The sequence below is a fragment of the Notolepis coatsorum genome, assembly GCF_963971535.1.
Source record: "Notolepis coatsorum genome assembly, chromosome: 3".
NCBI lineage: Eukaryota > Metazoa > Chordata > Actinopteri > Aulopiformes > Paralepididae > Notolepis > Notolepis coatsorum.
The window spans coordinates 43,191,876-43,204,046 of NC_140167.1; positions in this window are offsets into that span (position 1 = coordinate 43,191,876).

The window sequence follows — 12,171 nt, forward strand, 5'->3', positions numbered from 1 at the left end:
CGGTCAACCACTCAGTGAAATTGGACACTTTATGAACAGGGTGCTGATTTTCATTCATTCATTAATTCATTCAAACCTTTATTTACTCTAGAAAATACATTGAAGTTACCCTTATTTGCAACGTTGTCGAGATTACAGTCATATTAAAACAGGTAAAAAAAATTAATAATAATAAAGCAAAGAAAGATAATTTTTTTTAACATTTACAAACTGAGGCAGGGAGATTTGTAATCATGTTTTCAAACTGTCCATAGGATAGTGGAGTATTGATTCTTAGCATGAGCTGAAGATCATTCTAAGAAACCGGGGGACCAAAACATTTTTTCCAAGTTTTCCTGTACTCTGGAAACCTTACTGTAAGCATAAGTCAGTTATTTGTGCGTGTCAGATGGGGTCCATCATTTCAATCAAACAACATTGTGATATAAGGTGGCAATTTCCCGGCAATGGCCTTAAGCCAGAGCGGTCCGGTACCGGTACAAGATTGATATCATGCCATAAATAGATGAATACAGAACATATTAATTAATGTTGCACTTCTTTTTCAAATGTAGCCAAGAGTAAAGACCCTAACCCTGTCAAAACAGCAGTCAAAGTGTATAGCAATACGTTTGTTTACCAATGGTTTTAAGTGTTAACACATTCCCTGCCACGCAATTTGAGCATCTTATACCACTCTCTGCCAGCACTGTAAGCCTATGGAGATGTTCACCTTCTTTGCAGGGCTATAACTTTTTAAATTGTATTGCTAAATTGACATTACTATGGCCCATTCAACATCGATTATCTATCGTTCAGGATGTAGGAACGTTTTACTTTTTCATTCATAGATTCATACGAAAATACCGTCTAGAATATAAATATGTTTTTATCGTTTTCTGCAGTAATTCATAGAACATGAGATATAGGCATAAACGCATATATAGATTATCAAATGCTGTTTGTTGGCGATACACGCTATATAAAAAATTTCAACTGTACATGATCCTAAACGTTATGACTGATCATGCGCGGATGAACGGGGGGGGGGGGGGGGTCGTTTATAATTCCGTGATCGTCGGTAAATGCTTTATGTAGTATGGGTGATATATTGATCAGAGCGGTTTGCATGGATAATAATAAACAAACGCGCTGAAAATGACATCAGTGTCCTCTTACCGTTCGACGATGAGACTGGAGGAAAAAGATCCCACTTATTTGACGGCGATCTCCTAAATCCATTTCCGGTTTGTATAATCATAATAAACGGCCAAATCGTATCGATTATTGCGTTATGGCAGCGATCGCTACACACGGACGTGTGTATACAGTCCTGCAACAATATGCGAGTGCCGGACGCATTTCCCAGACGCACCGATATCGACTCGTCCATTTCCGGTTTGGCAACTCGGCGATCATCCACCAGGCGGCAGTATTGAAGCGTTGCAGAGTTGTGCATGCTCCCACTGCATCAGACGAGGCTCCGTGAGGGAATTATGAATAACATGGCGAAAATGTTTTATATGATCTCAATAACGTCGTACGCCGTGGATTGGCAGAATTCGCATGAACTTGAAACACGTCGTAAGCCGTTTCCGGCGTGGGATGTGTTAATAGTGAAATATGGACAGGGACCTAGCTACATCGCCACTTCTTTTTCAAATGTAGCCAAGAGTAAAGACCCTAACCCTGTCAAAACAGCAGTCAAAGTGTATAGCAATACGTTTGTTTACCAATGGTTTTAAGTGTTAATAGTGAAATATGGACAGGGACCTAGCTACATCTCCAACACTCTAATAAATGACAGGCCAGCAAGAACACTGCAATCATCAGCTGCTGGACTACTAGAAGCTCCCAGAAACAGTTAAAAGAGGATCGGTAATGCAGCCTTTATCAGCTATGCCCCAAAACTATGGAACAAACTACCCCAAAACATCAAGTTCAAGTTTCAAGTTTCTTTATTAGTTGTCATACAGAAATACAGAATACTTTGCATGGAATGCTTCTTTCTGTTTTGCTCCTGAGAGTGTGCTAGTTAATAACAAGATAGTATAAAATAAGTATAATATAAGTATAAAATAGAAAGTCAAGAAGTCAAGTACGTAAACAAGTGTAAACAACAAAAATGTTCAGTATACCTATTTATACAGTATGTACAGCTGGTACACAAATTGTGAGGTATAGCTTAGCTTGTGGTTCCACCTTGTGGTGGTGAGGTGAAATGAGGTGCAATAAGGAATAAGGAATGAAAATGATGTGCAATTTCCTTACCAATAATATAAATATAATGTGTAAAGTGTGTTAGTGTCTAAAGTGGGTGCTACAGTGTGTTGTTTATTTAAAGTGAGTGTGTGTGTGCTGTGGGTGTGTTGATGGTTTGTTATTGTTAATTGTTCATTGAGCATCCTGATGGCCTGGGGATAGAAGCTCCTTCTGAGTCTCTTGCCATGAGACTCCGGTATCGCTTGCCTGACCGCAGCAGTTCAAAGAGGCAGTTGTTTGGGTGGCTGGAGTCTTTGATTATTCTCTTAGCCTTGCCCATGCACAGCTTGTTATAAATGTCTTGGAGAGTGGGAAGCCCACCTCCAATTGTGCGTTCGGCTGAACGGGCCACTCTCTGTAGTCTGCTACGGTCTTGTGCAGTGCTATTCCCAAACCAGGAGGTGATATTGCCAGTCAGGATGCTCTCTATTGTGCATGAGTAGAAGTTCTTGAGGATCTTCTGGCTCATGTTGAACTTCCTTAAGCGCCTAAGGAAGTAGAGGCATTGTCGTGCCTTCTTGATAACAACACTGTCAATGTGTGTGGTCCATGTCAAGTCCTCATATATGTGGACTCCGAGGTACTTAAAACTGTTCACACTCTCAACCGGTGCCCCGTCGATGCTGAGGGGGCTGTAGTCCCTGACCCCCGACCTCCTAAAGTCCACAATCATCTCCTTTGTTTTGCTGACGTTCAGGGAGAGGCTGTTCTCTTGACACCCGCTAGAACCTTTACCTCTTCCAGGTAGGCCCTCTCGTTGTTTGCAGAGATCAGGCCGACCACTACTGTGTCGTCAGCAAATTTGATGATTGTGTTGTTGTTCCGCTGTGCCACACAGTCATGTGTGTACAGGGAGTAGAGGAGGGGACTCAGAACACAGCCCTGGGGGGCCTCTATGTTGAGAGTGATGGATGAGGAGGTGCAGTTGCCTGCTCTCACCACCTGGGGTCTGCCCGTCAGGAAGTCCAAGACCCACTGGCAGAGGTCATAGTTCAAGCCCAGGTCCCTGAGCTTGGCTATGAGTTTGGAGGGGACTATGGTGTTGAATGCTGAGCTGTAGTCGATGAATAGCATTCTCACATAGTTCCCCTGCCTCTTGTCCAGGTGTGATGCTGCTGTGTGTAGCACATGGGCTATGGCATCCTCCGTGGACCTGTTGGGGCGGTATGCAAATTGCAGGGGGTCCAGGGTGTTGGGGAGGGAGGAACAGAGGGAAAGGAGGCCAACTCGCTAGACATCTTCAAAAGACAGCTTAAAACCTACAGTATCTCTTTGCTCAGGCATTTCAATGAAACATCAGGGATATCCTGACACAAATTGTACTTTACCTGCACTATTCTTACCCTACCTACTTTTATACAATTCCTATCAAATTGTGTCGGTTCTATGCTAATTTGATCTCACTACCTCCTATGCACTGTAATTTTAAGACCACTGCTCTGTTGTAATTCAAAACTGAACTTTGTAAAGAAACTCAAAGTTAAGAGCGATGCACTGCTCTGTTGTTAAGTTGTGAGCGACGCACTGCTCTGTTAAATTACAAGGTCATTTAGAACTCTACTTTGTAAAGAAACTCAAAATGTTAAGAGCGATGCACTGCTCTGTTATATGTTAGAGCGATGCTCTGTTGTTGTGAGCGACGCACTGCTCTGTTGTTCTATAAGGTAATTTAGAACTGTACTTTGTAAAGAAACTCAAAGTATTAAGAGTGATACACTGCTCTGTTATTATATATTTTTTATTTAACAATTGTATCACACTTTTTACTGTCCGTTCTATTTTATAATTGTTAGCCTATTTTAAACTGAATCAAACCGCACTTTTTTACTCTATCTAATCTATTCTATTTTATTATTTGTATTACTGAAAAACTGTGATTTACCTTACCTTGCTACCTCTCTATCTTTTTGTATTTAATTTTTTATGCTCGCTTATGCCTGTATTTTTTACTGTTGTGAAGCACTTTGAACTGCAATTTCTGTATGAAAAGTGCTAAACAAATAAAGTTATTATTATTATATGAGTTATAGAAATCTAGTCGGAAAAAGGCGAATATTGACGCAAGGAAATGCGCACTGCCATTTTGTTTGTAGTCCTATGAGGAGAGGAGACCCAGGACTTTCGATGGGCTTTCGACTACACACTACACTACCCAGCTCGTGATTATCTCCCACAAACCTGAACGTTATTGCCATAAAACAGAACGCAGTTAGTTTCTCTACCTTTCTGTGAATGTCTAGCAATTGTGGTGGAGAGCTTCACAGAGTGGAGCAAGGAAAACCACCTACAGCTCAACATCAGCAAGACGAAGGAGATGGTGGTGGACCATCGGCAGAGCAGGAGGAAGCCCCCAACTCCCATCATCATCCAGGGGGTGGAGGTATAAAGGGTGGAGAACTACAAATTCCTGGGTGTTCTCATGAACAACAAACTGGACTGGACGGACAACACCGAGGCCCTCTACAGGAAGGGACAGAGCAGACTGTTCTTCCTGAGAGGGCTCAGGTCTTTTAAAGTCTGCAGAAAACTGCTGCAGATGTTCTACCAGTCTGTGGTTGCTGGAGCCCTCTTCTTCGCTGTGGTATGCTGGGGGGGGCAACACCAACACAGACAAAATAAACAAACCGATCAAAAAAGCAAGCTCTGTGGTGGGAGCGGACCTGGACAGTCTGGAGGTGGTGGCAGAGGGGAGGACGAGGAGGAAGCTGTATGCTATCCTCGAGAACCCCTGCCACCCCCTCTATGATGAGCTGACCGCAATGCGGTCCACGTTTAGCCACAGACTCATCCCCCCCCCGACATACCACAAAGCGCTTTGGGCAGTCATTTGGCAATCAGGCTCCACAACCAGGCAGGGCCAGGATGGGCCAACTGCCGTGGACTGGAGGAGCTGGGTTGTGGACTGTAACAAATTAATTTAACTATTTAAGATCATGATTGGACTTGTTTCTTTTTCTTTTTCACCACTTTTAGCTCTATTTTCAGTCCTATTTTAGCTATTTTATCCCTGTGTACTTGTCCATCTTGTTTTTAACACATACTAATAAGTGTATGTATTAACTGTTTTTTAAAGTGCTGTTTTTTATTGCTGTTATGCTGTTATGCTGTAAAGGACACCTGAATCTCCCCTCATGGATAAATAAAGGTTTTCAATAACGGTGTTGCAATCTGATGAAAAATGGCGGAGACATTTATATTATAAAAAAGTAACTGTACTTATGGTAGATTTCATTCACCGTTTGTGAATCACACCTAGTGATACTAAATCCAGATTGAACTCTGCCATTGGAAAGGGGAGATTTGGCCCGATCCATATATGTGTGACTTGGCCATACTAAGGTAATTTATATGCCTGATATTCTATATTCTATAATCATATTTAAAATTGCATGTGTCCAAATGGCATAATTCAGTACTTTAATCATCTTCCCTTTATTCATAGATTATTTGTACACTTGATCTCAAGAAGGTGCTGAATGAGCTAACATCTGGTCAATGTTAGCATGGTGTTATTCACCGTCAAACATAAACAAATGTAAATTTAAAGATAATTGATATTCTCCTTTGGTTCATTACAATTTACTCAAGCCTAGTATATACATTCATACATTCCCTGAGATCCATAGATGTCCCTAGATAGATACCAAGAACAGATGGACCTTGTAGAAGTGGAGAAATCTTCCATTCACTTAGGTATGTATTTTTAGGCCAATTTTATTCATTCAAACCTTTATTTATTCTCGAAAAGACAATTGAGGTCAGTCACCCTCATTTTCAATGTCGTCGAGACTGTACAGATATTTCAATGCACACATTTCTACAATATAACAATAATAAATATTAATAACTATCTTATTATAGTACTTTTCACACATGGACCGCAGTCCAGAGTGCCCCACATCAATTAGTATGAAATGAACATAGGCATAAAATCAGCACATATTTAATGGACAGAATAAAAAAAAAACAATGCATAAATTGCAGACATAAGAATAGGTATAAAAGACAATAGAAGTAGTGCAATGTAAACGTGCAGACTTAAGAATAGGCATAAAATAAGTACAATGTCGCTCGAAGACATGTGAATCCCCCCGGAACAGTCAGTCCCCCAAACACCCCACACATCAGTCCCTACCACATCCCCATCCATGACCTCCCCCGTGCCGGGCCCGTCGGGCTTAAGGGGTTAAATAGACACCGCATTGGTTTTAATGCATGCAGTTGATCCAGAGCTATTTGTCTGAGAGACTTCAATGTGTGAACACTGGGAAAGCCCAGTTAGTTCTTACCCATTACAAAAGGCGTCCCACAGGGATCAATCCTGGGTCCTGTCTTATACATTTATTTTTTATTTTTATTATATTCTCCTTTGGTTCATTACAATTTACTCAAGCATAGTAACAGCCACAATTTCTGACACTGGGAATACATTCCCTGAGGTCCATAGATGTCCCTAGATACCAAGAACATGCAAATGGACCTTGTAGAAGTGGAGCAATCTTCCATTTACTTGGGTACTTTTAGGCAAATATTCTGAAAATATGGCTAAGGCTTAAGAGGTTAACCCTCGAGTCAACCTTTAAAAGAATCACACCTTTAGCCCTTTGCAGAAAACTGCGATCTCAGTAAAAAAAACAATACATGAAAAGGATATGTTTTTTTTTTATATATACATGCTTCTGAAGGGGTAAACACTGGCAGCTATTACTGTACTATTGTATTACTAGGACATATTTCACATAGTACAGAGGTATTTTAAGAACATTTATTGTGCAAAACTGCAATAGAAAAATGCAAAACCTTTTCTGCAGGCAGGTAACGCATATCTTGGATCGTGTTTTGACCATGTCTTTAAAGCCCTTTTGATCGACAGTTTGAAAAGGAACCATATCCTTACACAAGTAAACAGTGACAGCGTTTGCTATGTCGGTCCACCGCTAGCTATTTTTGTCATTGTTGAAACATAAATAATAATAAAAAAAAAAAGTATTCTGTTACAGCTGCTGAGCTATATACTATAGCTAATGTCCATCAATATATTCCTTTGGAATGAAATTCAAGGTTCAAGAATCGAATCAGGATTGTTAGCAGAGAGAGAGAGAAAGATAGAGAGGGAGGGGGAGAGAGAGAGTGAGGGGGAGGGCTGCTAGGGGTGGAGCCGGCGTTGGCTTGCTGAGGACTCCTAGCAGCCTGTTGATGTAGCCTCAGCAAGCTAACGTTAGCTTTCTGAGGCTACATCAACATTTAACATACTTACATACAACTTAAGATTTTAGCGCAACGTGGGCATTCCAGAATGGCGAGGATGCAAAGCATGTTAGACGATTGGATCCGACGCAGAGTTTACATTACACATAGAAACTGAGCGACTTGCGAGAGAAGTTGTCACACAGCTGCTGTGTGCAACGCAGGGCTGAAGTGCTAGTTTGCTTGTGGAATTGAAGGTCCGCTCTGTTGTTCCGTGTCTATTATGAAATGACAATTGCGCGTTGACACGCCCACTACGCAAAGTCTTTGTGCTCCTAAATAATGTTTCCAGATCGCACATATCTATTTTTAGGGGGAAATCCGAGTGAAATAGTCGCACTGCAGAGCCCTGTCTCGGCGGGCTGGCGTTGGCTCCGCTCCTGGCAGCCCCCTCCCTCCACACTGTGTTGCTCTACCAGTCACAAGGTATAGTCTAAATCCATACCGTAGCGCAAATTCATACCGTTTATACTGTATACCGTAAAAAAATATGCACAAACTACCTCTTGAAGGCCTCATCCATCCTTTTATCATGTTACTTATGAATCATTCAAATTTTAAACTGTACAGGCTGTGTATTCAAAAAATGTGTTTAACATGGGAGTCAACCTGTTAATTTCTGCGACTAGGGTGGAATGTGTGACACTTTTATTCCACACGCTTAATAGTGATTTTTGAAAAAAAACAAACATGGATTATTGTAATGTGACTCAAAGATGTGATACTGAGCTACTTTCCTGGCATATACATAAAATATCCAATGCTATCCACAAACACAAGTGAAAAAAAGGCTTTTTGACGAGAATTGCAAAAAGGGTGACTGGAGGGTTAAAAGAAAAGACTGGTCAACCATATCGGATGCTTTTGACAGATCCACAAATAGTGCAGCACAATGTCATTCACAACTAAAGTAGTGGCTGAGATTGTGTTATCTTTTGCTCTAAATCCAGATTGTTTAGGACCCCCTAAAATACATACCTAAATAAATGGAATATTGCATATTCTTGGTATCTAGGGACATCTATGGACCTCAGTGAATGTATTCCCAGTGTCAGAAATATTGTGTCTATTATAGGCTTGCTTACATTGTGATGAAACAAAGGAGAATATGAATTATGATTTTTCTTTGCATCTTTGACAGTGAATAACACCATGCTAAAAATGACAAGACATGAAGAACTGCCACTAATCTTGTTCAATACCTTCTTGAGATCATGTGTACAACAAATCTAAGGAAATGAATAAAGAGAAGATGATTAAACAGAAGGTTCTGTAGATACAGTACTGAATTCTCCCATCCGGACCAATGCAATTTGAAATATTATTATAGAATATAGAATAGCAGGCTTATAAATTACCTTATTATAGCCAATTCGCACATTTATATATATATACATATATTATCTTTCAAATGGCCAAGTTCAATTTGGATTTAGTATCACCAGGCGTGCATAAGAACAGATAATGAAATCTACTGTAATCTACTGTACTTTTTTATTTTGATCAGGGTGCAACCGTTTTGAATCTAATTTCAAATGTAATTGTTGCTGCATGCTAAAAATAGGGAAGAGAAACTAACTAGCTTCAATATATGTCTATAACGTTAGTGTCGTGGTTTATTATCCCTAATAATAAGAGATATTAAAATAATTCATACAGAAGTATGACGTTTGAAATCCCATAGAGGCTTTCAGGAAGTGTAGTTCTGAAAAATGCCAATGCTGATCGACAGATAGCGATGTCTATTACAAAATGGCCGCAAAGAAACTACAATTCCCATGGTTAAAAGGTTCCAAAATGGTCGCCTGGCCAAAACGAAATGAAAATCTAACTAATAACACTTTAACCTATTGTTAAACTAACGTATTGATGATAATATACATTATAAATGCTGTTGTGACATGGTTATGATGTTTATACTTGAATATGTTTGAAAAATAAAATGATACTTTTGTCAAACAGTCTGGAGAGATTAATTTATGACATGATGTCATTTGCGGTCCGCTGACGGACCACACAGGCGGAAGAGGTTAATGACCACATTCAGTCAGGACCTCGGTTTAGTGTCTCATCCGAAGGACGGCACTCGCAGCTGTAAATTGTACCTCATCTCATTTCTTCATTGTACTGTATATTGTATTGTAACTCAGTTACTTTTCTACTCTGCATTGTATATATATCGAACACTTTTGTCTACGTACTTGACTTCTATTTTATACTTATTATACTTATTTTATACTTATCTATTTTGATCTAGCACAATCTCTGGAGCAAAACAGAAAGAAGCATTTTATATAAAAGTATTCTGTATTTTTGTATGACAACTAATAAAGAAACTTGAACTTGAACTTGAACATCAGGTCTTTTTTCAACATGTTGAATGTTACAAAAGAAGGATGTTTTATTTTGTAAAGGAAACCTCCCACTCTTGGTAATGGAAACAGTGCTATTTGTTATGGGAAATGGAATCAGTAAAAATGTGTATGAACACTAATTACATCATTCTTACTAGCATTTACATAGCAAATATTTTGCCTGACACTTGCAGCATTTACAGTATAGAGGGAACTCTTTGTCAGTCTTTGTCAGATGTCTCATTGTCTCTTAGTTTTTCTTATAGCTGTATTATGAATATGTCACAACAATGCGAGTGTGTTAAATATACTCTGCTCATTGAGAATGCTTATTTCCCTGCATAGCTGAATTTTCCAATTGCATTAGAATTGGCAGTTTGTTTGTATCATCGTTAGCTTTTTCTGTTGATGTTGCCTTTAAATAAATGCTGGCAAGTATGACTCTGTCAGTTACCAAATGTGTTTGATGCTGCATTGGCTTTAATGAACGCCTAATGTTGTAAGGCCATCTCTTGTCAGAGTCATTTCTATGCTAGCAATTTTCCAGGGTTTTCATTTAAAAATGTAACATTTTTAAATCATTAGCTTCTAGCAGTGTTATACTGTAAGGATCACATTATACAGTACTTTAATACATTTTACAGTAATAAACGGTTTATGGAGATTACAGTAGAAACACTAAAATAACAGTATAATGGCAACCAAACCACTGACTATTATACTGTAAAGCATATATTCTATACAGTACAGTACAATGTGTTTACAGTAATGAACTGTTTTTGTAGACTGCAGTAGGCTCACTGTAGAATAACAGGTCCATGTAGCTGCCAGTAGTTTACTGTAATTTAACAGGGACTGTGTTACGATCCAATGTTGCATGAAACCTTTTCACAAATGTGAAAATCGGGTTTGTTTTTCTTAATTCCCGAAAACCAGTCCTTTTGAAGGTTTAGCATTTCAACAACTCAACAGCTACAAGCGAGTGTTTGTGGATGGGCCTGTACAGTGCAGTGTTGCTATCTGGCATATAGATCTGTTTTACAAAGAGCTCCTAGAAAATAAATATATACCACACTTTAACATACTTTTAAGTTTTACGACATACATTCTTTATATAACACACTTCAAGCTTCATCATCTACAGGGAGCGACCCACGGTACATGAATGCAACATGTCAGTTAACGATTTTGACATGGAAATATCTTATAGTTTCGGGGGTTTCATCTGCACGGTTGCTGCTGGCTTCATGTGCCTTTGAGGTTTCGAGGCGTTTTTGCGTGTTGGAACAGCATGGAGCCATGTGCTGATAAGAAATTAGATGCTGACGTTTTTTTCCCTCCTGTTCACTCTCTCCAGTCTCTGTGAAGGAGCTGCTGGAATAATGTTCTGGAGTGCACACACTATACTATACTATACTACACACACACACACACACACACACACACACACACACACACACACACACACACACACACACACACACACACACACACACACACACACACACACACACACACACACACACACACACACACACACACACACACACACACACACACACACACACACACACACACACACACACACACACACACACACACACACACACACACACACACACACACACACACACACACACACACACACACACACACACACACACACACACACACACACACACACACACACACACACACACACACACACACACACACACACACTACAAGTGCCTCGTAGGAAGGTAGCTGAGAGGGCTGAAAGAGTATATGTGTGTTCCTTCCAGGCACAAGGTGGGGACCTCTTCAGATCTGCCTGCTATTAACAGTCTTGTGATCTGCTCTTGTTTACCTACCCTCACAACACTGGTACTCGGGGCTGTGTGGAGCATGGGACGCGCTATTCAGACTATGCGCTCCCAGTAATTGCGCCTTCCCCCTCTAAATATATAGCAGTCTTTGCCCCCCCCCCCTCCTGCACACACACACACACACACACACACACACACACACACACACACACACACACACACACACACACACACACACACACACACACACACACACACACACACACACACACACACACACACACACACACAAACACACCATCTCTCTTTCTCTCTCTCTTCTTTCTTTCTTTCTTTCTTTCTTTCTTTCTTCTTTCTTTCTTTCTTTCTTTCTTTCTTTCTTTCTTTCTTTCTTTCTTTCTTTCTTTCTTTCTTTCTTTCTTTCTTTCTTTCTTTCTCTTTCTTTCTTTCTTTCTCTCTCTCCCCCTCTCTCTTCATACTGCTGAGAGGTTTGGTGGATGCAGATGGGGTGCGTTTTGCTG